This window comes from Seriola dumerili, unplaced genomic scaffold (genome assembly GCF_002260705.1).
Source record: "Seriola dumerili isolate Sdu_G_001 unplaced genomic scaffold, Sdu_1.0 BDQW01000068.1, whole genome shotgun sequence".
NCBI classification, from domain to species: Eukaryota; Metazoa; Chordata; class Actinopteri; order Carangiformes; family Carangidae; genus Seriola; species Seriola dumerili.
The window spans coordinates 8,035,141-8,060,213 of record NW_019174323.1 but is presented as its reverse complement, the minus strand read 5'-3'; the positions used below and the strand labels follow the sequence as shown (position 1 = coordinate 8,060,213).

Below are 25,073 nucleotides of genomic sequence, written 5' to 3'. Positions count from 1 at the left end.
ACAAAAAAAAAAAAAAAAAGCGTCTTCCGCTTCACATTAGTCACATGTCCATACGTATACTGAAAACATTTTTGGTTTAATTAATTATTAACTCCTAATCATTAATTCTTTACGCCTTTCCTTGCACACCTCCGTCGGAAGTAATGGGGGACAAAATCTGCAATCCTCTTTTCATGTAAAAAGTTGAGCTGAAGCTAATATGAGGCTTCAGCAGTCTGAGTTACACAATTCAAGGGAGTACGGTCATTTCAGTTCAGTGTCCCTCCCTCTGCAGAGGGACAGTAAAACAAGACTGCAGCGCTGGAAGATACCTTCTTGAATTTTCTACCTCAGACTGCTGAAGCCTCAAATTAGCCTCAGCTGAAGTTAAAGGAGCACTCCACCAGTTTAGCATTTCACTCTCATGACACTGCTGGACTCACACTAGAGAGTTTGACATAAAAATAAATAAATAAATAAAAAAAAGGGTCAAAATCAATGCAGCAGAACCAGAAATAATGTCTTGTTTTTTCTTCCACACATTCTTGTCAAAACCTAGTGACTACATTACCCACAAAGCAACTCGACCACCAAAGGGTCTGCTCGGAGATCCGTGTCTTGTGCTAGTAGCGTCTAATGTAGCTTCAAACTGCTGCGACTGCATTATTAAGTGGATGTGGACAAGCGGAATAATTACAGCAACCAGTAACCTCTGAAATATTCATATGGGCACGAGAGTATTGTTGTATGGCAGAGCTGAAAGAAATGTGAGGTTATCCTTTAACAGCCATGCACATAATTTCACTTTTATTTGATTCGGACTTCTTTTTGCTGCCAGCCTTTGATATCTCCATCTCGGAAAATTTTGACTGCAACAAACCGCACTTTGAACTGTTTTCAATAAAACTATTTTCTAGAGAAGAAATAAGACAGTGAGTTCTGTGAGTAATCCCGAGTAACTCCGACATTGTTCCTATAAGGATTTCTGGCTGTTAAAATTTTCTTTTTTCGGTGAAGACCAAAAATAAAAGCCCATTCACCTCCATTGTGTTGAGTTGGAGGCAGAGATCTCAAAAACCTGGGCAAATAAAACCAAAAACGATCGCCAAGACTTCCAGAGGTCAAGTGTGAAAACATGTTCAAGTGTGTGAAGCAAAACCTTTAAAAAATGATTATTTCAGAGAGGTATGGAGGATATTAGCTGCATTATGCGAGCTGAAGAAAAACATCCATATAATTGCATGTACAGTATGTTGGTGTGCACCTTGGCCTGGTGAAACGTCAAGAAGAAGCCTTGGGCTGTTACATATTTTGACGCAATCCTCCATCTCTCTTTGTGTGTGTGTGTGTGTGTGTGTGTGTGTGTGTGTGTGTGTGTGCCGTTTGAGCCTGCCATTTCTCCGAGGGAGCATTGATCCAGCATAATGACTTTTGTGGAAAATGCTCTCTCCACAATGGACAACCTTGTCTTGTGTCATACTTGTTATCAGGTTTAGACAACACAGGAGCAGAATTCGAACGTGTCAGTCACTAGACTAATCCTTCTCCTTTTTCTCCTGTAAGGTACATCAGGTTCTGTCACTGAATCAGGGGTCAAAAAAAAAAAAACTGAAAAAAAAACACATTATGCTGAAATGGTATACAAACAAATCAATTTTTCGCATTCACGCATGGTTTCACAAAACTATTCCTCCAATGCAGAGAAGCAGGCATGAAATAAGTTTGGCTGAGAATAACTGCTAATACACTGAATGAGTGGAAGTGCTTGTGAAAGTGATGGTGAAACCAGTTTTTTTTTTTTTTTTTTTTTTTTTTTAAATCAATGAAAATGAGAGGCAGAGTTAACTATTCACCCAGGCTTTATCACTGCAGACTAAATGAATGACTTCCTTTCTCGGGGCTTTGCATGTCTTAAGCAAGGTTAAACGGGTATATCCTGCTGACCCCATTCCCCCAGTTCAACCATAAACATGACCCACTCCGGTTCTCTCACTGCAGCGGAGCGAGAGTGGTCAAAGTAAAAAAAAAAAAAAAAAAAAAAGTTCACGCTGAGAGTTAAGGAAACACGAGATACATAGACCGCGATCCACATGGGTTTGGAAAAGTGGGATTTTAAAGTAGAGCAAGCAAATTAAGAAAAAATATTTGGGCATTACAAAAAAAGCACACAAGTATAGAAATCATCTGGAAACAAGACAACAGCATGAAGAGCCACTGCGCTGCCCAGGGCATTGTAGTCTGACAAAGACCCCAAAGCTGTGTTTCTGGTGGAAAAAAAAAAGAAAAAAAAAAAGCAGAACAAATGGGGATTACAATATTTGAGGAAATAGAGTCTTTCAGTTGACCTACATCTCCCACAGAGACTTGAAATTATAATCCCAGCATACATGTTCAGCTATTGAATTTTTAGATTCTGTATCAACACCATGAAATTGTGTTAGATAGCAACTAAATGGGTAAGAATAAAAAAAAAAAAAAAAAAAAAAAAAAAAAAAGGAGATTAGTGGCAAGAGATGCTGACAGCACTTAACGCATCTGGAGGTTGAAATGTTGGCTGACAGCTCATGATTTCACTTCATTTCATTTTTAATTCAGACTTGACAGCTTCAGATCCAAACATTTGTGTTTACAGTGTGTCTATATATTAACACCTTCAGTTAGACTACAACAATAAGTTTAAACACACAGACGAATCCACTTAAGGCTGTGAGCTTAAAAAAAAAAAAAAAAAAAGCCTGAGACACATTAAATCATTCTTTACCATTTAGCAGCAGCCTCTAAGGTTTTGATTAGAGTATTCATTGAACCCTGCACTTTAACACTCCGAATCAATTAAATGAACCAGCGTACACACACACACACACACACACACACACACACACACACACACACACACACACACACATACACATTTCAACTGGTTAAATTGAATAATGATTTAATGCACTGCCATCCTCTGGCAAAGTCCAGTGCAATAATCATACTCACTCACAAACAACATCCATTAATGGCTTTAGTGATGGTGATGTAATTGCGAAAAAAAAGAAAGAAAAAAAAAAAGCACTTTTCAGTGATCTAAATGCATAAGAAGTGAAGCTCTCTCTCTCCTGGCTGTAGAGTTTGGAGTACAGTTTGTTGCAAATAGATTACTTGATGATTATGAGAAGATTACAAAAAAAAAAGGAGAAGTGCAAAATAAAGTCACATCCTTCTGTCTTTCAGGAGTAACCACATGTTGGCAGCAGTTTCGAACACTTCCAACTATTACTGCTTATGCTTTATTTGAAATAATTTGCATTGTTTAATCCATACTTAATCAGGAAAGCTTGGAATTAAAATCACAAGGCAGCAATAAAACAAGCTGTGTTATTACACCTTATATTTTCCTCTTGTTTTATGTTCTATAGCAACTAGTTTTCATTTCTGCCCTCTAAAACACTCGCCTTGCTGTACAAATAAAGATTATCATTACATTATTGACTATTTAAACAGAACCTCCAGTGTGTGTGTGTGTGCGTGTGTGTGTGTGTGGGTGTGTGTGTGACAGAGAGAGAAAGAAAGGCAAAGAGGGAGAGTGTGTGTGCATGTACTGTATGTTTACGAAGCCTCAGGAAATACCAGGACAGACACGCTGACTCTCCAGCACTTCAGGCCCATGTGACTGGAAACACACAGGCCGGATTGTTTGCATGTTTGCTCGGGGGCCGCGATAAGAACATTTGGTTAGAGAGAAATATCAAAGCAGGGCTTGAACCGTCTGAATCTGGTCCTGCCACTGGAGGTGTGGTCCAGTTCTGGCTGCTTATCTCGCGTTAAACTTTTGTTTTTGAGTTATCAGCCATCCTGTTAATTTGCATGATGACTCTTGCGTCCGTGTCCCCGTAGCGATCCAGTGCGACTAGCACTCCATTGGCTTCCTGCTCTCATTACATTAGCATAATGCAGATGCAACCGGAGTCGGTAACCTTGCTGTTGCTCAGCACTATTTACAGCAAATATACACGAAAGCTGTGAGAGCTGCAGCGCTTGACACTTTTTCTTTACTAACCTACTTTCTCTCCTTTTTCTACGTTCCTCTGTATCAATTCATCAATGCATCTATTTCTATACTTTTTCATTCTAAAAAGCAGAAGGGAAACACATTCACCAGAAATGTACCATTTAATGCGACACAAATGCATGTGACGATTGATTTGAACTTTTGAAGGTATACTAGACTTTGAACTGACACTGGATCTGCAGCTTTATCAGCTTTACGTCTCACATTCAGAGATACTATCATCATTTAAAGACAATTTACACTGAATCAAGTTTCTAACCATATTTTTAACTTTAATTTGCTCTTTAACTTCAACTTCAAATGTATAGTTTCCCCTTTTAATAGCTAACACACAAACATTTCCAATTCATTGAAGTGCTGTCGTGTCTCCTCGTGAAAGGTCAGGGGAAACCCAAGGGCTGATCATTATAAAACTCTGGGGCCTTTTCCACGGAGCTGTGGAGGCTAAACAGCGGTGGCAGAGATGTAAATATTTTGAGGAAAAGCTCTAATCTCTTACCTCTTCATTTCCTCATATAATAAATATTTAAGCAAATCTCATTACCATAGGTTTGCATGTCAGCTTGAAACTAAATGAACCAGATTGCACAGAATAAGAGGTGAGGCAGGTGTAAAGATGTGTAATATCCCAGGAATTTTGAGAGCAAAATAAAAAAATAAAAAAATAAAAAAAATAAATAAAAAGGACGCTGCCATAAAATGCTCTCACTCATTGTTCTCTTTGTGTTTGTACCTGGCACGCAGCGACCTGTCTGGCTGGACTTTTGTGCGTTTTTTCTGAACAAAAGCACATCACCATTAATCTCTCACAAAGATGCTATTATAAACGTCATTAAATATGGTGTCCGGCAAAAGGTACGAGCGGCCAGTCTGAATAATTAATTCCTACTGTTTGTGCTGCGGGGGGACTCTTCTGATCAGAGCTCAACCTGGTAACACGCTCTGTTATGATTGGCTAACGCAAGGTCAGTGTCTTAAGAGACCCCGCTCTAATATCCAGCAGCAATTAGTGTCTGCTGTGCGGGTGTTGCACATGTTATTATGTGATAGGGGAGCGAGAGTGACCGCAGGTAGAGATTTAATGTCGTGTTTATGCTGTTGCCAAGCAAAACAGTTTATTGGAGTACAAAGCACAGAGACAACCGGTTACTCGCTGGCGGTCACATGGCGAAAGAGAAAAGAGTTTCAAAAGGAAGCAGGGTTGGAAAAAAAAAAAAAAAAACAAGCCACAAAGAGAGCTAAGCATATATTTATACCATTATTTATAATTCATACAAAAATCATTAGTTTTCTCTATTGAAGGCTGCATTCAAACAGACACTGGTCTTAAAGACAAAGCCTCCTCATTCATTTCACTGGCATGGGGTAAAGCAAAAGAAACGCAGGCTTGTCCAGCAAAACAATGCAATGCAACATCATCTGCCAATCATACATGTGCAAGCGCACACCCACGCTACATCACATTCTAACACCAACAACTAATTTCTACACTTGACTTCGCAATTGTCGAGACAGAGGAGAAGATCTTCTACCTGATAAGAGATTTTAAAGCTTTCCAGAGCTTTAAAATCTCTGGAAAGCCTGAGATTTTCCACAGCTTTAAAATCCTGCCTCAAAGTGGGCAACTACACACGACGAAACCATCATAGGAAATGTTTTTCCACGGCCCGTAAGCCTCGTAGTGTTCGAGCGTTCAATCAGATTTCAGGTCTGTTGCTCGGGTTCGGTTCTCAGACTGCGTTGAGGGGCTGAGATGTGTCTGATGCGCGTTACGTTACCGTGATAGCGGGCGATTGTGAAACTGTCATGCCTATTAGCTGTGGCATGATGAAACATTTACTGTTTAAAGGTTTTTCATTTGGTGATCTCAGTATTTGTTGCTGTTTTACAAATGTGACACACAATCAAAAAAAAAAATCACATTACTGTGGCGAAATGTTATTAATAACACACATTATATAAATATGAAAATGAACAAATCTTGCAGAACCCTTGGTCGAGCTTTATGGCGCCCTAACTGCTACAGAGTAATCACACTGTGCAGTGTTGGCATCTGATAAGCCTTCAAATGTATGGATGTATAGTTCAAACTGGACCTGGAACGCAACTGGCTGTGTTTGCTGGGAAGCCAGAGAGGGAAGATCAGTGGACTGGAGGAGCAAACTGTACAAAGCACGGTAAAGGGGGTTGTAAAGTAAGTGCACGTCAGGTGAAAAGACACCTATAGCTAGGGAGTGACCGGCGTTCCACATCCTCCCCAGGAAAACAGCGAGTTAAACAAGAAACATGAGCGTTCCCACTGGAGTGAAAAGAGGGAACAGTGCAGAAACATACACGGCCGTAAGAAAAGACCACTGTCTCCATCAAGACACAGAGGCAATGAAAGAGGTCAAACAGAGAGTTCCAGTAAGAATGGCTGAGAGATGGACACTGAACAAGCTCGGCGTCTACCCCCTATGAGTCAATCCATTGTGAGGCATACAACACACAAGTCAAGTTCCCAGTGAATCAGAGCAGTCAGCTGCCGTCCACCACCTCAAGGCACAGGGCCAGGCTAGCACAGGACCACAGACATGTGACCAGCTGTCTCGCACAACCACCGTTACTGTACCGCGTCTCACCAGGACGGAGACGTCGACAGTAAGCTCTCAGATCGGTTCCTCTTAATGGATTCACTTCAAAACATGTTTGAACAAGTTCTCTCAGTTTGTTCAGCTCAGGCAGATAATATACTGCCATGATATAGTAGGAACAGAGGTAGCAGGTGTTTGTAAATCTATAGATGACTGCCACGTGTGATTTACAGCCCGCTGTCAGGAGGGTGCAGTGACATCAATACTGCAGCAGGAGTTTGTCTGAGGCCTAGCCGAGGACACCAAAATAACGCCCCACTTCTACCCGCCCGCCCCTCCTCCTCCTCCTCCTCCTCCGTCCTCCCCACCGACAGCGATACACAACACTACACGTGCAGCTGTCTAAATATTACTTCTCCCTTCTTCTCCTCTTCATCTTCACATTCCTCTGCTCCTCTCTCTATCGCCTTTTCTGTCCCTGGACGCGAGCTTGCGGCCGCCGAGCAGGATGAGTTTAGGAGGAACAACTGTTCCGACCGGCGCAACTGGGGATGTCCACATTTGGTGCAGCGTTGTTGTCGTGTTGAAAGTCCGAGCCGAGCCGGGGGGAGCTGGGAATAACTCACCTTCTGCTGTCCGGCTTTGAGCTATAACCAGCAGCACACCTGTGGTACCAATTATCTCGTAGCTAACCACAATTAGATTATTCCGAATGTAAATAGTATTTTCTACAAGGCTCTGCAGCAGGCAGTACCTTTTTTTTTTTTTTCTTTTTGTGAGTACGAGTCATCACTAAATCACTGTATGCAATTAGGCTTTTTAATGCAATTTATATAAGAAGCCAGACTAAAGCTAATCTCATAAAAGGACAAACAGAGCCATTAAAAGTCCTCTGCTCTTTACTTCATTACTGGCTCAGCTTGCTCTCCTTATGCTAAGAGTCCCCAGGTGCATGAATGTTTCATGGCCACCCTGCTGCCTGCTTCCCTCCGCTCAGATTCAGCCTTTTCTCCCTCCTCCCTGAGGAAGCTCAAAAACTCCGCTGTCAATTGCACTCTCTTACACTCTGCTACCGTCATCATCAGCCATTAGTGGGGTGGTGGTGGTGGTGGTGGTGGTGGGGGCAGCGGCATACAAGACAGCTGTTTTGCCTTGATGACTCAATCATCCCCTTCAGTGGGATTAGCATCAGTATCATCATCCTCATCATCGCCTTTGATCCCAGAAATTACCAAACAAGTCTGAAATTGATGACTATCGGTTTGTCTGCCACGAATTCCAGGGCGTTCAAAAAAGAAAAAGAAAAAGAAAAAAAAGGAGATCTGACTTCATTGTGTGGCGCTCAATTGCGCTACAGAGCTTGAGGAGACGAATTTGTAATATCCACCATATTCTATATCAAAGCCTTTTGAAAGAACCAAAGGAACAAATTATTAATTTCACAGTTTGTCAAGGTGACAAAGTGCTGTAAATACTGAAATACCTGTTTTTCTTATTTCTCCGTGGCTAAAGATCCAAGAGCTGCGGATCAATTACAGATCTTTTTACTGATGTAAAAGTACTAAAGTATAATTAAATGTTTGACATGCAAAAATTCAAAACAAACATCTGTAGTGGGCTGATGTTGAGCTAACTTTAAAGGAATAGTACTTGTGGCATTTCGGGAAATGGGAAAGAGTTAGTCGAGTCTGTTCGATATGAAGCTCAAGCTTGACGAACTTTCAACCGCAGCAAACTGGATCTGGGCTCATATTTGTCTCCGGCTGTAAATACATCTTCAAACTGGGCCACTTGAATGGCAGTCAGATCAGCTGATGCGCTAATTCAAGGCCCTGCAGCGCTGCCACTATCATCATTTCATTAGCTTTACACAGACAGACAATATTAACACATGGAGCGTTTGGCGGAAGCTGTGTGGAGTCGAGTCAAACTCGTTGGTTCTCGGTTATGTTTTACGATGAGAATGTACCAACCTAATGAGGCCACAGTGACTGCTTTCACTGATGCAATAATATGGCAGCAATAAGCAGAAGAAAGGCTCGTTAATGCGGTCGTATTTCAAGAGGCAGCATCGAGGTAGACCATTCACAAAGCCAACAGCATCTCAATGCCAAGTGTTCTTAAAACATATTACGCCATGTCATTAATTAATCTGTTGGCTTGCGAAGCGTAGCTTATTCAGGCTATTCATCATGAACAGGAAATTGACAAGTTATCCGTGGATGGCATGTCAAAGGGATATTAGCTTTAATTTTGCATCAAAGGAAGTGAGCACTACTCCATTTGTTCAATACTCTTTGTTTTCTTCGCAGCGTCTTTGTTTGAGCAGAGCCAGGCCGATAGCTTATAGAAAGACACGCGAGATGTAAAGGAGGCTTGAAGATTCAACAGGGTCACGGGACAGTAGGGGAAGTTCATCTCGGAGCCAAGTATTGCTTAATGGCTTCCTCCTGCTGTATGTCAACTCAGACCATCGGAGCGGACTGCGGAGAACATCTGTCCTGGATAGGCAAACACTTTGTTTCACCGCAGTCACCCCTGTCAATCATACGCGTTCTGGCACGTGGCTGACTATCACCATGCGGTTGCGATTGCTTTTGAAGACACTGCGCCTGCAACGGCTACAAGCACGAGCGTCTACATTTGTGTCTGTCTATGGGAAAGTGGGGATGACGCCGCGTCTATTTTTAGTCCAGTACACTGAGTTCTGCCTCTGTGTTATGCTGCTCTGTTCCTAGGACAGGGTCATCAGCAGCAGCAGAGAACACCGGGATAGCTCCAGCTCTGCTCCCTGACCCCGGCCCTCCGGCTCCTACATACATCAGTGGGAGAGACCTACAAGATTCCGGGGCGGCGGTTAAGGGGAGGCTATCTGCAAAAAAAAAAAAAAAAAAAAGAGACACTTTCTTGACGGATGCCATGTTCATCCACCTCGTTCTCTCTTCGGTGACTAATGGGCTGATAATTCAGCTGTCACCCTGGCACATTATCTCGCGGTTTCTCATGGGAAGGATACCATCCCGGAATATCTCCGCCACAGTCTCAGCCCTCAGTAAGATATGGCCGAGAAGATTCCCAAAGCTGGTTTACAACTAAAGGTATTGTGAAGAAAACAAAGCTGGGATCAGATGGAAAATCCTCATAGAGCGATAAGCACTGAGGAAACCCCACCCCCCACCATAAGATTGTAGATGTTAGAAGTTTCGAGGAGGCAACCTGGCTCGAGTACTTTCTTGTCACGCCTAGTTAGTCACCCAGTTGTGTACGGGAAAATCATCTTCACACTCATCTGATGCACATCAGTGATGAACCATTGAGTCAGTAGTCATGCTGACACAAAAGCTTCGAGGGTGAAATCCTTGGATACCGTTGAGATACGATCAATATGTGTTATTCATTCTACAGTGTAGTGCAATTATTATCCAGTTAAGCGAATTCCTGCATTTCAGAGAATGTTTTTGGACACTCTCGCAGTCTGAATTTGATCTTGTCACATCGAGCTACGGGTAATGAGCTGGGGGTGAAAATCTTTTGGAGGACTCGCATTCGAAAAACTGCAACATAGCTTGTAGCCGCGCTGCACTTTAATTACCGAAGCTACTGTTTGTGTAGAAACAGGTTCTTCAGTCTGGTAAAAGACGACCACCTTTTCCTTGGATTCTTGGGGGAATTTAAATAGTTTTGTACTTCACCGAAGAGAGCTCACTGTTGGTGCTGATGATTTAGATAAACCTATCACTCCCCGTGGCAGCTGCACTGGAAATATCCTGGTATCATGTCACATCATGTAAGTCGGTTATTTGCAGGAATAAAACGCACTGACTGACAACAAAATGGCCCAGAAATGCAAGGTAAAGTATCTTGCAAGGGCTAATTTCCACAGAATTGAACTCAATACCACAATAAAAATTATGACAAAATGAAGGCACATGGGGGTGGGGGGGTGGGGTGTCTTATTTTTCCTTTCCAGCCCCTTATATCTTGCGCTTTGGGGAATAGCCCTGAAGTTACTGATCTCCTGTCTTCATGCAGTAAATATAATGCAAAGTTCGATTCCTGTTGAAACTGTACATAAAAATAAAAAACAAAAAAAAATCACATGCTGAATGTTGGGTGTTGTCTTTCAACCTCTGTTCATGGACCTCCTCCAAATGTCTCATTTCGAGTATGACACTTCATTCTGTGTTACAATATGCTTTTGCTTTCTTTTCCCTTTAAGCACCTTGCTTCAGGAAACACCCTTGCACAGACACTACAACAGCCTCATCACGCTTATCAGTTCAACAGCTTGTCATTCAGACCTCTGGGTGTTCGGGTTGAATGATAAACTCTCACTGCTCTGCCGTTCACTTGTTTAATAAAGTACTTCCACTTGACTCGACACCGGTCAGTGGAACATAGGAGTTGTGATTGTGCCCGGGTGTGAAGCTGCTACAAAATATTTGGCTATGGGCTATTTTATCAAAATGTCTCTCTGTTATTATATTCAACAGAAATCTCTTCAGAGTAAGAGTTCACTCCAACAAGTGATAATATTCCCTCTAATAGGCTTGAATGTTATGAAACCTGAAGTTAAGTGGCAGGCTCTGGTCTCTTTGTTTTCCTGCACAGGGGAGGTGGACATGTGTGCAGAGCCAGGCCCTCTATCCTTCCTGTTCAGTTACCAGAGGCCTCGCACTTATCAGTTCCAGATCTCACAAGAACAGAGAGAAAGAGAAAGACCACTGACAGGAAGGGGATTTTTTTTTTCCCCTCCTCCCTTTTTCCTTTAGAGAGGTTAACAGAATGTCTGCACCCCTCACATTTCACAGAGGAAAGCGATTATTCATTAGGGTTTACACTGGTGCTGCAGAGACAAAGACCAACCTGGCAACCCAAAGAAATAAAGGACAATACAACCAACAATTTTGTCTTGCAAAAACCGCCAGAATTCACTGAGTCCAGCTTCTCCAATATAAACATTTTCTGTTTTATAACACCGTCAACTGAATATCTTTTGGTTTTGGACTGCTGGTCAGACAAAGCAAGCGATCTGAAGGTGTCCCCCTTGTGCTCTACGAGCCCATGATGGGCAGTGTTCACCATTTTCTAACATTTTATAGACTAAATAAAACCTAATCAATAAAGAAAAATAATTATTAGTTACAGCCCTGCACACATTTCATTTCAGGAAGACTGTATGTTGGCTAGCAACCTCAGAGGTTACACTTATCTATTAGAGACTGTTGCCATTTCCTTTGACTGCAGCCTTTCCGTCAAACCCGGCTATATTTTCCCTCCACATCGACAGTGAGAGGAGAAAAAAAAAAAATCTGTCATTGAGAGTAAGAGAGAGAGAGAACTGACTGTGAAGCACTCATGTCATGTCCCTGTTCATGTCATATTCCCCTCGTTTCACTTGCTCTCACTGTCTACCTCGCCTGACATTTCCACAATAATCACTTTGGTTTATCCCACTCAGCTGTGTGGCGGGCAGATGTTTGTCAGGGCACCGTATTCCTCAGCATTCAGACTGCTCTAATCAAGATTAACCACTCTTATCTATTCAGTGTGTGTGTGTGTGTGTGTGTGTGTGTGTTTGTGTGGATGCTGGATGTCCCAATTCCTAATCCATGAAGCCATAGCTGTATTGTATAATACAGCGGACGAACCAATTACATTCCCTTTCCACGACATAATTCTCCCTTTTAGTGGAGCGTACGCTGAGCTACATATTGCATAAGGATGATCTACTGGCTTGCTGGTGAAGCGGATAGTCATAGACATAGACATGCGCGCGCATGTGTCTTCACTCTGCATATGATCTTGGTTGTCGGCAAAAAAACAAAACAAAACGTAAACAGACGCAACATCTCAGCACTTAGCAGGCAGTTACTCAGACCCCCCACCCCCCCCACCCCCACCCCCCACCCAGCTCTGCGAGGTGAGCCGACCCTGGCCACACACAAACTGCTGCCATCACATGTTTACCAAAGACACTGGAGCACAGCGGAGGACAGAGCATGTCCGAGCAAACAAAGTTGTGGTCTTTAAATCACTGCGGTGACAGGGGAGGCTGATATCTTGTTTCCAGTAACAAGCTTTGTTTGATTCCAGCTGTGACATTACATCTTTTGCAGAAATTTTTCAGGCAAAGCGACATTACAGCTAATTAGGATGTGTCCTTACAGAGCCTGGGAAGTCTCAGGGATTTAAACAAAAAAAAAAAAAAGGGATCTCTTCCACATTGGTTTTGTGCTCTCAAATTATTTACTTCTTGTGCACAAATTAGTCATTTCTGCTCTCAAATTTATGGGAAATAAAGGTAAACAATTTAGTTTTCATCTGAGGATTGTTGCAAAACAAACTAAGTAGTCTGATTAGTGCTAGTCACTCACATTAGCTCTCCAAGCTTCTTTGTATTGTAGCTCTACTGTGCTGTTTACTCTCCGGGGGTATTTTGTTCTCAGGATTGTAGATCTAAAAAGGGCTATTGATGCTCTCCAAGCTAGCTACATTAGCTTGGTTGTTAATTTAATAATAAGTTTGTTTCACATCACAGTTTTTAGAAAGGATTTATCTAAGTATCTAAAAGCCATTTCTCTCTTGTGGTACAAATAAAAGTAAAGCAGAGCTAACAGGCTATGATAGCTTTCTCCATTTTGGACTCTCCTTTCCTTGCTATTCGTCAACAGCACAAGTTCACCACCAAAGATGAAAGCGAATCCGATTTTGCTGCATAGTTTTAACTGTAACGTGCCTGTCATACACAGTTACAACAGCAAATAACTAACAGCCACCAAATGTAGCATCGGCTACCAAAACACAGCTGCTAGCCTGTCGCTAACATCCTGGCTGCTCCTAAAAAAGCACAGCAACCTGTAGGTTCCTCTCATTTGAGGCATAGTTTTAAACAACTTTTAACCCTGATATTTGCCGGGCTCTGAAAGTGCCACCATATACAAGTAAGAAAAAAACAAAAAACTCACCTGTGTTGACTTCAATCGTAGATTCTTCTTCACCACGAAAGACCCCCCCACCCATTCACACACCAGGAGGAGAAACACTCCAGCGCCTCACCTCTTCAGTCCCTGAGAGAAATCAGAGGGGAGAAAGAAAAATACATCAATCACCGCTGCATTATCCACCAATCTCCAAACACTGAATTATTACATTTGCATTTTTTTCCCCCTGAAAATCAAGCCCACTCAATGATTTTACTCCTCGCTGATTCCTTTGGGCACTGAGTGGCTTCCATCTGCGCCTTGCTGAACGTGATGCACTCCTTCCCTGCACGGTTAAGCTCCTTCATGCTCTCGTGCCCATGACGGACAAATAAAAAAAAAATAAATAACAGCAGATACTTTACATGATCAGTATGGCATCATAAACATCTCACAAGTTCAGTGTCATGGCACATTCACGAGTCACTCCTGATTGACTGATAAGCCGATTAAGAGAGGCCTTCACCATAGTTTAGCACTTAGCTCGTCTGGCAGGGCTTGTGCGTTTGCCCGGTGACATTCAGACCCTTCAAAATGACCGCAGTTCAAAAAAGGTGGTAACCAGTGTGAGAATGCATTATAATTATATACAAGCCTGGTAAAGACTTAATACAAACACTGAGCACCAAAATGTAAACAAATTTCAAATCATGATTTGAAATAAAAAGAAAATTTATTTTTTCTTTCAGTTAACAATCGTGTCGTATCAATGTTTATGAGACTTCAGATTCCCTGATCAATTGATCATTGTAACTATGAACATAATTATGAGCATAAAAACTATAGGCTGGATTCTAGCATGCGTTATCCTTTTCATAAACCTGAGCCTCTGCTGGCATCTGAGAGAGAATAAACAAACATAAAATGCTTTGAATGTTTACATATATAACTATTTCACTACCTGAATGAATGAATGAATGAATGAATGAATGAATGGATGACTGTTGTAACTTTATTTTGTAGTTCTGTGAAACCTCAAATGTAAAGAAAAAGAAGTCAAATTGAGACGCTGAAAGACATTATTCAGGTCTTCGTGTGAGGGTCAGCACGATGTCAACTAAATTAAAGTCCTAGACCCCTCTTTGAATGAAGGGTCAAGGTTAAGGTGGCACTTCTAGACAAAGATCTTTTAAGGTGGCAGGCCACTCGGCAGGTTAAAGAGTATAAACAAACTATTGGCCTTTCTCTTTGTCCCTGTCCTCAACTCAATTTTTTCCACTAACTCTCCCTCTTTTGCTCAAAGGACATGACACTAATTTTCATGGAGTCAAAGCGTTGGAGGGCATCAGCCAGTTTTTTTCTCTTTTTTTCCACTCCTCAAATGTTGAACCATGAAATTTCAAGGAGCTAAATGGGATGGTAGAAGAAAAGAAAGAATAAAAATGTCTTCAGGCTGTTTGCTTTAGCTCTGTGAATGTATGTGGAGTGTGTAAGTATGTAACAAATGTGATTTTTCCCACCCCTCCTCCTCCTCCTCCTCCTCCTCCTCCTCTTCCTCCTCCTCCTCCTTTATCAAGCCTTCCTTAAACTTTATAGCTGTATCCTGTTGGAGCATCATTTTCATCAGGCGTCTGCTTAGTGACACACAGCATGTTAGCCATTTCTGTCCCCTACCAGAATTCCTCTGGCTTCTCCTGAGCTCATGCTTTGGTTGACAGGACAAGGCTAATGCTCCAAATATAAAAACTGTCTAACCACAAGGTGTATTTTCACATCCAGTGGGAGAAGGCAGTCCCTTGTGCCTTGCACTTTTTTAATCCTTTTTTTTTTTTTTTTATCATTGGAAGATTTTTCAGGCAGCATTTCTCCCCTGTTGGAAGTGCCGCTCTCTGAAAAGAGAGTGGAAGAGAGCTGGGGGCTCAATGGGTTTGGGAGGGAGAAGGAGGAGGAGGAGGGGTTGACGCTGGGTGCCTCCTTTTTAAAGCCAGATTCTCCCCAGATACCTCTGTGCTATTCATCAACAGCTTTTCCAGGGCTGTGAAAAATCAATGTGCTCTGCACTGCAAACAGTTCATAATGACGGGGGATGGAGGGAAAAAAAAAAGCTCAACTGCAACAGAATTGATTTGTTTAAGTACAATAACACGGCTCTGCAGCGCGGCGAGGAGGAGGCTCGAGCGCCCAGACAAAGACTGACTGGCAGTATGAAACCACAAGCAGTAATTGATAAACTGCTGGCAAAGTGCAAATCTGAAATACAGAAGCTTGTTATCTAATTAAAGGAGTTTTTCTCTGAATTACCACCTGACAGAGGAAAATACACTTTACAGTCTCAAGTGACTAAATCTTCTCTAAGACGGAGTAAAGGCCAAATAAAGAGTTTTAAAAACCATAAAACATTTCTCTGTTATGAGATGATTAAGAAAAAACACTTAATTGTGTGTGTGAGCAAAACCCTAAACTGTTCATTGTTTAATTTACAAAGATATAACACGAAGAAGCGGCAAATCTTCACACTTGAGAAGCTGGAACCAGTGAATATTTTTCCATTTTGAGCTAAACCACGGATTAATGACCACGATTGATGATGCATTTACTATAAATCTACAGATAACCCACAAAAAAATCCAATCCATATCATATTCACACACACACACACACACACACACACACACACACACACATCTGCACTAATCATGCGTGCAACTTGCATGCACACACACATACTTTATTTGTGCTTTTGGCAGGAGTCACTGCATCCCCCAGCCAATTCAAAGCACATGCAGAGAGGGTTTGATACTGCACAAAGCCAAGTCATCAGAATGTTTAAAAGATGACACCAGGCTTCTGCTAGAAAACACAAACATTCACAAGGTGAGATTTTAAAAACCTCCTGATTCTGCAGGATCCTAGAGTAAGTTGTGTCAAGATAAGCCAGCACAATAAAACATCTCACCCTGCCTCTTTTAAGCCGGCTGCAGAGGTGCATTTATCATTGTTATTATTCCTTCAGAGAGGCCCTCCCAGGTTTAATTGGATCCTCATGGAGTCAAAATCCCCACTGTCGCTGCAGCCACCGAAGGTGGACAAGCTCATTCCGCCCCAGTCAGCGCACTGGGTTTTACTCGACTGCATGAGGAACATGTCCTCCTGTGCAAAGCGGCCACGACGCGTCAGACAGGTGGCGGTAGCTGGACGTCACCCGCTTAGCCCAGACAATAGCAGGAGAGAGGCACCTGGGGGAGAAACTCTCACCCGGCTCTGTTCTCAACGCTGGGGGGAAAGCTCTTGAGAACCACAGGCTGTCCATGCGCCCAGCCAGCTCTCAGGGGCCATTATTCCCAGTGGGCCACACTTGCATTTTGACTGGTAAATACAGTAGGTTTTGAACGCATGTGGACATGAATCATGTGAACAAACAGAACGGTAAAAGGATTAGATAGGCTTTTTGACCTCTGTGTTATAGTAGCTTAGAAAGATAATCATGCACAACTGTGATCTGATGAATATGCTGAGTGAAATTAATGATGACACGATGATACGTCATCAAAAAAAATTTCAAATGACCTCCAAACAATCTTGCATTGTTTTCATCTTTTCACCACATAGCTTTAAACAGATATGTAGAAGTTTACAAGGCAGGCAGATAACTGTGTGAAAAGTACATTTTACCATTATGTTCTTAGTAAGTACCAGCTCTGAAACTTTTGACCTCCCTTTCACCTCCCTCAGTAGTGCTCCACTTCCACTTGGTTTTACCTTGGCACAAAAATCACAACTCCTCCTTCAGGCTGCTTCCTGTTGTTGATATGCTCAAGACGTGCAAGATCAACCAAGATACGCATCTGTGCTTTTCAAAAAGACACCCCGACAGAGACACTTGAAGTCAAAAAGGAGGAGCGCTGGAACGGCAAACGTAGGGATGACAATGTCGGCGTATATTATGATTTTTCAGCAGAGAGGCAGGTTTTCATTTGAAGAAGATGAAAACAGCAATGTGTGGAAACACGTCGGTAATCATCTCGCCTCACAGCCTGTCTGTTTACATGTACACTAATAATGTGATTATAGGCAAATTAATTAAGGGGATAGTCTGACTTCTGTAATACTCCAACTTTAATTAGGTTATTTTAGTGAAATGAAGTTTAAAGGTCAATAACTCATCAATCTCTCATATGACGTGTTTAGTAGGGCTGCAACTAATGATTAATTTCACTATACTAATTACTAGTTCTATGATTCATTGACTGTAAATTTCAATGTAAAGCAGCTCATAACCACATGTAAATATCGCCACTGGAATACTGTTGAAACAGTTATATGTAACCTAGATCTCTAAAAAAAAACATTCAATATTCAACTAAATTTTGCCTGGTTTTACCCAATATGACTTTTGACCTGCAAAACACTAAATTGATGCTCAGTGGGATTTAGTAACGCGGACACTGGTGGTGGAAGAAAATGCATTTTTGGTACTTAAGGAAGAATATTTTCATGTAACCCAATTATTAAACAAATCTTAGGTTAAAGGGTAAGCCAGGCTTTTGCAAACCAACATAAAGCCTTTTTTATCAAGTATTATCCTAATCTAGAAATTTACAGTAGTAGGGTTATAATGTCTGTATGTGCTGTATTCACTGACACTCGGATCCAGGTTAACAGAGGAGGGACTGAATATTTCCCTACCAACACATGCGGCTGGTCTCGGAGGATATCCATATGGAGTGATTACATTAGATGGAGTCACATGTTGTTGTGGTGGACCCAAGCCATAAACATGAAGTGTATCACTGCAGTGAATGAGTGCTGTAGTGATGATTACAGGTTTAGAGATAATGGTTTTTAGCGTGATACATTTAGAGCGCATGAGACACCAGCTCAGTTAGCTCCCCCAATCTTCACTCTCTACTGATTAACACAAATGCCGGCGCCTAGTTAAACACCACTGCTGTAATTATGTGGAGCCTCACACACACACACACACACACACACACACACACACACACATACACATAACCTATACAACACACACACACACGCAGGAAAACGCACTTCGGTGCAGAACAGTGCAGTGGTATACATGTTGTGTGCCACCAGATCAGTACCACAGTAACTACCAATTATGTGTCTTATTTATGCAAATGCAGGTAATTTACTTCCTGCTGCGCATTACTTCCTAACGTGTTTGCCCTCCAGCATCAGTTGTTTGTATCAGATACTTTTGGCAGTTGTTTCAATCAGTTAGTTGCAAAATTAAGTCCTGGTCATAACAGAAAATTACGCACAGAAGTTTTCCTTATCCCTCACAAAATATGCGGCGCTAAAGGCTCAGTAAGCTAGCTGGTGAGCTAACAGTTAACATGCTAGCCACCAAGGAACAGGCTCACGTGATTCAGCTAAAGCAACTTCAAACATCTTTCTGTTTGCTCTTTATTGTTGCTGTTTATTCCCACCAGCGTTTGCTGTAAGGCTTATTAGGCTATATCATCTTATAAAGAAATATTTAAGTGTGGGGAAAAAAAGCTAGCTAACTCATTAATATTGATGGCCAAAATCATAAAAATAAAGCTAGATTTCACTTTAAACATCTCTGTCTTTTTCTAGTTGACAAAAGTGAGCTGATGCTTATGTGAGTTTTACATGAACTGATGGCTTCAATATTATTTCTCCTCCTCCTCTCTCGACAGTATATCTTGTTTCAAAAGTGAGAGCAGCCCAAGAGGGCGCCTGTATTTTTCTTCCTTTGTTTCCAGTCTTTCCCTATCAGAGCGAGAAGGTGGTAGCAACTCCCACAAGGGAGACAGAGATAGAGGTGTAGGCAGCTGGCAGAGCGCTAAAGCAAAGAAATGCTGCACCGTCTGACCACGGACATAAAAATGATGCCCCCCCCCTACCTCCCCTATACTCCATCCTGCTTCATCTGCAAAGCAAATCACATGCCCTGCAGCCAGAGATTCCTCTTTGGTCACCTGGCTGTTCTCACCGTTTTTACCAACCGGGGAACAGAGGAGGGTTTACTAGAAGTGAGAGACTTTATAGTGTAATGGAGACAAGCTAGACAGAGAAACAGAGGGCAGGTCTTCCAGCCAGTTGCAAAGGAGAGGTGGGTGTAATGAGGCCTGATCTGTCACAAGAAAGAACCACAGACCTGTATTTGCATTTTCATCCCCTTTCTTCATTGCCCTCCCTTATCGTTTCTTCCTCCCTCTCATAATAAGGGAAAAGAAAAAGCAATGAGAGAGAAGAAAGACGGGGAGCGGACATATACACAGAGGAATCCAGGGAGGGGAAAGAGAGCACATTACTATTGGGAGGGAAAAAATGATTAAAGGCTGAGATGAACACAATCTGCTGGTTCCAGAGGAAAGAGGAAGGAATTTCCAGAGCCAATAAGCGAAGCATCACAGGGAGACCTGCCTCTCCCTGCTATTCAACCATGACCATGCTGGCTGAAGCACATTTCCTACATCCGCCCTTTTACGCCAGCCTATGGCATGTGTGTTTCATGCACACACAGTCATTACTGGAGCTAGAATATTGATTTTTAAAACATTGCAACCTCCTATGTTTAGGAAATACTACATATTTGAAGCAGAGTTGTCGTGGGATTCTTCAGGATTGTGATTGTTGTAGCTAACCAGGTATAAAAGCATCAGGATGACTCAGTTGCAGGGGGCTCTCGAGGCAAAAGGGAGAAGAGAAAGAAAAACAGCAACATCAATAATGAAGTGAAGGAGATGGGGGAAGAAAACAAAGCCGTTCATAACAAATGAGAAAACAGGCAGAGCGTCTCATTGCGAGAGCGCTAACGACAATCAATTAGCAATTGCTCATGATCTTGGGTGCGTCGGAGTATAAGGTGTCTTAATGAGTCCCATTTCCATTAGCTGCTCGACTCGAGAGGCATAAGGAGGAGGCTGCTCCCACCAGCTCCTCCATCTCAATGCCTAATGACTGCGAGAGTGGATTACTCCATCAATTCCTCGCTTCTCTTTGTTTATCCCCTGCGTAAATAATGGTCAACCATTACAATGCATTAAGCGGGGCACTCATAGCAGAGCGAATGAGAGGGAGAAAGAGGAGCACAAGTGCTCCAACGGCATCCTCCAGTGATCTCCAGGAAATCGGCTAATACCGGCCATGTGGTGGCAAGAGGGGGGAGGGGGCAGGGAGGGGTAACAAGAATCTGATGCTCGACAAATATCTGGCTGGTCTTTCCTGGGAGGTATGGTTGGAGAGTAAATGTGGGAGGAGACGGAAAGGTGGAGGGGTGCCTTATCTTATAAACACCACATCGAGTCAATCATGTTCAACCAAATTACCAGGAACCTTCCTCCACAGCTGGAAGCTGCAGCAGCAAAAGAAACGACAAAGCTTTATTTTCTAAATACACACTAAGTAAAAAAAATAAACAGGAATGTGTAAAAGGCGTTAGCTCCTCTAGCTCCCTGAATATTTAGTTAAAAGGGGCCAAAGGGGACAGTTTAGTGGAAGGTAGCTCCTATGAAAAGTGCTCACAGCAAGATGTCTGAATTATTCTAAGACACTGTTTCTTGAAAGACACTTAAAGGTAATTTTTTTCTGTGCTCTAACACCACAAATCACCTCCGTTTTTTTGGAGTGGTGAAAGAAATCTCAGCTACCTGGGAAAATAAAACGTAAACTCTGCACGGATACCACTGGAGGTAATTATTTGTTTTGTAATTTGGGTGAAATGATCCTTTATGAAGGTCACTTGCACCTCAGTGCGGCTGTTTCTTCTAATACGAATTACGCCAACACGAATGACGTAAATGTAATTTGTAATTTTCACATCACTGGCCTTGACGAACAGCATCAACGACGTGAAGGGATGGTTTGAGTCTAATGCAATCAACACTACATAGAGGATTTTATTTGTGCCATATGAGAGAGTATAATGAACCTCTGGTGTTGCACTGCTTTCACACTGGATTGTAACAATCAATACTTCACCCCAGCTCCATCACTCCCTTTCTGTTTCCCCCGCTCTTTCTGGCACTCTCTGGTTTCCCTCTTGTGTCACAGCACCGGACAGGATAAAAATTAAACGCATCAGCAGAAAAACACACAAGTGGAAATGATCTTGCCGCTCCGGCCCGCTCGGGTCATGAATTCAGCTAACAGTGCTTATCACAGGCCGCTGCTATTAGTCTTAATAGCTGCGGTGACAAGCCGCCTTGAGAAGAGATGGGCTCTGCTTCCCGGGGCCTCACCACAGACAGGTGATTCTCATCTGCGGTCTCTTCATGTGTCATACCGAAGGCGACTCTGGCTGAGAAATGTCTGGCGGCTTATTGGAGCAAAACATCAGAACCTGACAGGCCATTACAGACAGCAGAGCCATATGTTCTTACACACTCACATCAATCAAGGATAAATTAAGAATTCAATCAAATGACGATCACATTCGAACAGTTACTGGGCTTTTACCTTGTGTAATGAGGATGTAAAGCCAAAATAAACACATAAGATTTGTGCAACTAATACAACATATACCATGTGTTAACATACAGTATCTAATAAGAATTCATTGTATGCTGTTATTGCAATTAGTGTACAAAAATGTAAGTGTTTTGAACTAATAGAAACTGATACATGATGTGTACCAAATACTGTGAAGTTAAAGCTGCACTAATAAACATTTTTCTCCATTTTAACTTCTTTCAGCTCATTGTTTTGGTTCACCTTATTGTTTTTGTTCAGTCTTGCAGCTCTCAGCATAATTTCCAGCCACAGCAGACGGCTTGTATTCAACAAAAAAAAAAAAGAAAAAAGGTCTGATCAACCGACTATAAACTGTCACACAAAGTTAACAACTAGCTGGGGCGCCCTGGTGGCTCACCTGGTAAGAGTGCGTACCATAAAGGTTGTTCGAGTCCGACCCGTGGCCCCTTGCTGCATGTCATCCCCTCTCTCTCTCCCTGACTTTCCTGTCTCTCTCTGTCTCACTGGGTCTAATCACATAAAAGCAAAAAATGCCCATAAAAAAATCAGCAGCTAGCTAGTGAACTTAATGGAACATATAGCAGTTTAAGCGGCAAATATTTCCCTCAGGAGAGTGTGGAGACCAAAACAGAGCTAAAAGAGAGTGAGTATTCATTGACTGCTAGAACCAAAACTCAAAATTAATTTTACAGTTGCTCTGTGTTTTCTGGATATATGAACAAGCAACAACTTTAAAGCTATAATGCTATGTCAAAAAAGAATGACGATGCTTAATTTCACAAAGAGAAAACTTGTAGCTTTCCTTCAGCGGTTCATGCAACTTTAAAACTCTGTGATGAGATGTTTCTTGTGAAATGTTCTTTGGGACTTCTCTTTTCTCCTAATTTTATGCACACAGACTTGCACCTTTGACCTCTTGTCAAAGAACAAGATGTTTTTTTTAATCACTGATGATTTAAACAGGTTTCTTGAGTTTCATTTCCATCCAAACCTTGAAGTGCTCCAACTGCCAGTCACAAAACACTATCAATGGACTTTCACTTCCCCAACCTTGGACGGTGTAAATCATTCCTCCTTCATCATCATGGGAGTCCAGTGCGCATTCATACAACAACATTTCTTGCAGAGTTAGCGACATCAACAACAGCTCTGTAGGATTAGATACAAACATTTAACATTTATTTTGCTCAATGTGAAAGCGCCTCATGACTGCAGTGTATGAGGGAATATTGCCAGGGTCAAGAGGTGAATGTGGCATAAGCTTGTATGTCTAGAGGAGAAAAAGGATTTTTTTTCCCTCGGAAGTAAAAGGTTACTTTCCGTAGCGCGCCGAGGAGCCGCACTGCGCTGCCATTGAATGGGACACGCAAGCCTGGCCGGGCTGAGGAGACACAGCGGCGAAGTGAAAGTGTTTAGTTAGGTACCTCACAAAGTAAAACCACATGAAAGAAGCACCTACAACCAGCTCCGCGCAAGAAAAGTCAGCCTTCATCAACACCACCATACAACAGAGAAAGCCAACTGAAAAGACCGAGATCCTCGCTGCCCCTTAAACATGGAGCCAGACGAGCGCTGTTTGGAAAACAAATGTCAGGACATCTTTTCAGCCAGATTGCTTTCCCACGAGCCAGTGGAATCCTCAGCCGCTCCACTCCTCCACAAGTGAGTGAGCTAGTGACTGGGACCGTGTCAACATGTTCCTCCATTTAGACAGAGGGAAGGGAGGAACTGCTTGGATCCACTTTGAGGCATGTCTTCCTCTACTGTCAAGAGCTGGTCAGGGCGGAAGAGGAGAAACTTGTGCATCCGCTCTATGGCAAAGCTCAGGCAAACTTTTGGCCACTTCAAGCCCAAATAAGATGAAAAGTGTTATGTTATTGTGGCAAGATTGAAGGATTTGATGTTGCTGTAACTTCCAAAAACCACAAAGAGACAAGCAGAAGCAGCAGAACCCGTTTGCGACCTCTCATCATCGCTGAGAGATGACACTCTATTTTACAAACATGACAAAGTGCAGAGATACTGGGCAGAGCAGGCTGCAGCTGCAGATCTGAGTGTAGAACAATGGGAGTCTGTGCTGATCTCTGGCCTGAACAATGGCAGGATGACATGGAGCCTGACACACACACACACACACACACACACACACACACACACACACACACACACAGAGCAGCAGGGTCTACACTACAAACAGCAGAGGCAGCTTCACAGAGCAACAACACTGCCAAAAAACATCTCCTCGTCTTCCTTTTTCCTCTTCCAACATCTTTTATGTGTTTTGGCACTTATGGCAATCATAACTCAAAAGTGAACAGTCAAACTTTGAGCATCACCATGAGCACAACCTTGTGGAGGGAAATGAGTTACTGCTGAACGTTTGGGCATGAGCTAATCTTAAATGGGAGGTTTCTATTATGTAGTTGAGGTGTCTGGAACTCTAATTACTAGTGATTATACAGTAAATTTCATCAATTAATTTTATTAACTATTTAGCTGAATAAAAGACAGGGGAGAAAAAATTAAATAAAAACACACTTTTCTGGCAAGATTTAAGGTGATAATTCACCATTCTCATCAATTGCCTATTAGGTATCCAGTTAGCTTAGCTTAGCACAAAGACTGGAAACAGAGGGAAACAGTTAGCTTGGCTCTGTCCAACGGTAATAAAAATCCACCAACCCCAGCTGTGAAGGTCACTTAACCCATTATATCTCGTCTGTCTGATCCATATGAAAACAGAAGTGTAAAACCCACAAATGGCTATTTCACATGGGGCTGTGAGCTTCATATTTAACAGGCAGATATCCCATCTAAGCCATTATATTTCACCAAAATGTCAAACTGTTAATTTAACAATAAATTTTAAATATTTACGACACCTTTTTAAATAGCTTAACGGGCCATAACTGACCCCGTGAGCCGCTGGTTTGAGACCCCCAGTGCACAAACTTTCCAGATCTGAATAAATTATATAATTTTATTATTGGCTGTTATTGGAGAAGACCAACCATGAGGTGGATTTGTTCACACTAATGATAAATCAAAATTAAAATATTCTGTATAAAATAA

At 42.1% G+C, this 25,073-nt stretch overlaps 1 long non-coding RNA gene across 1 annotated transcript in view; it reads right to left on the bottom strand.

Annotated features, from left to right (window-relative positions):
• The window catches only part of LOC111220309, a 75,177-nt gene that overhangs the window by 31,404 nt on the left and 18,700 nt on the right, over nucleotides 1-25,073 (bottom strand). Inside the window, exon 2 of the long non-coding RNA XR_002665052.1 lies at nucleotides 13,581-13,682. This is a non-coding gene — a long non-coding RNA (uncharacterized LOC111220309). The remainder of the gene's footprint in view (nucleotides 1-13,580; nucleotides 13,683-25,073) is intronic.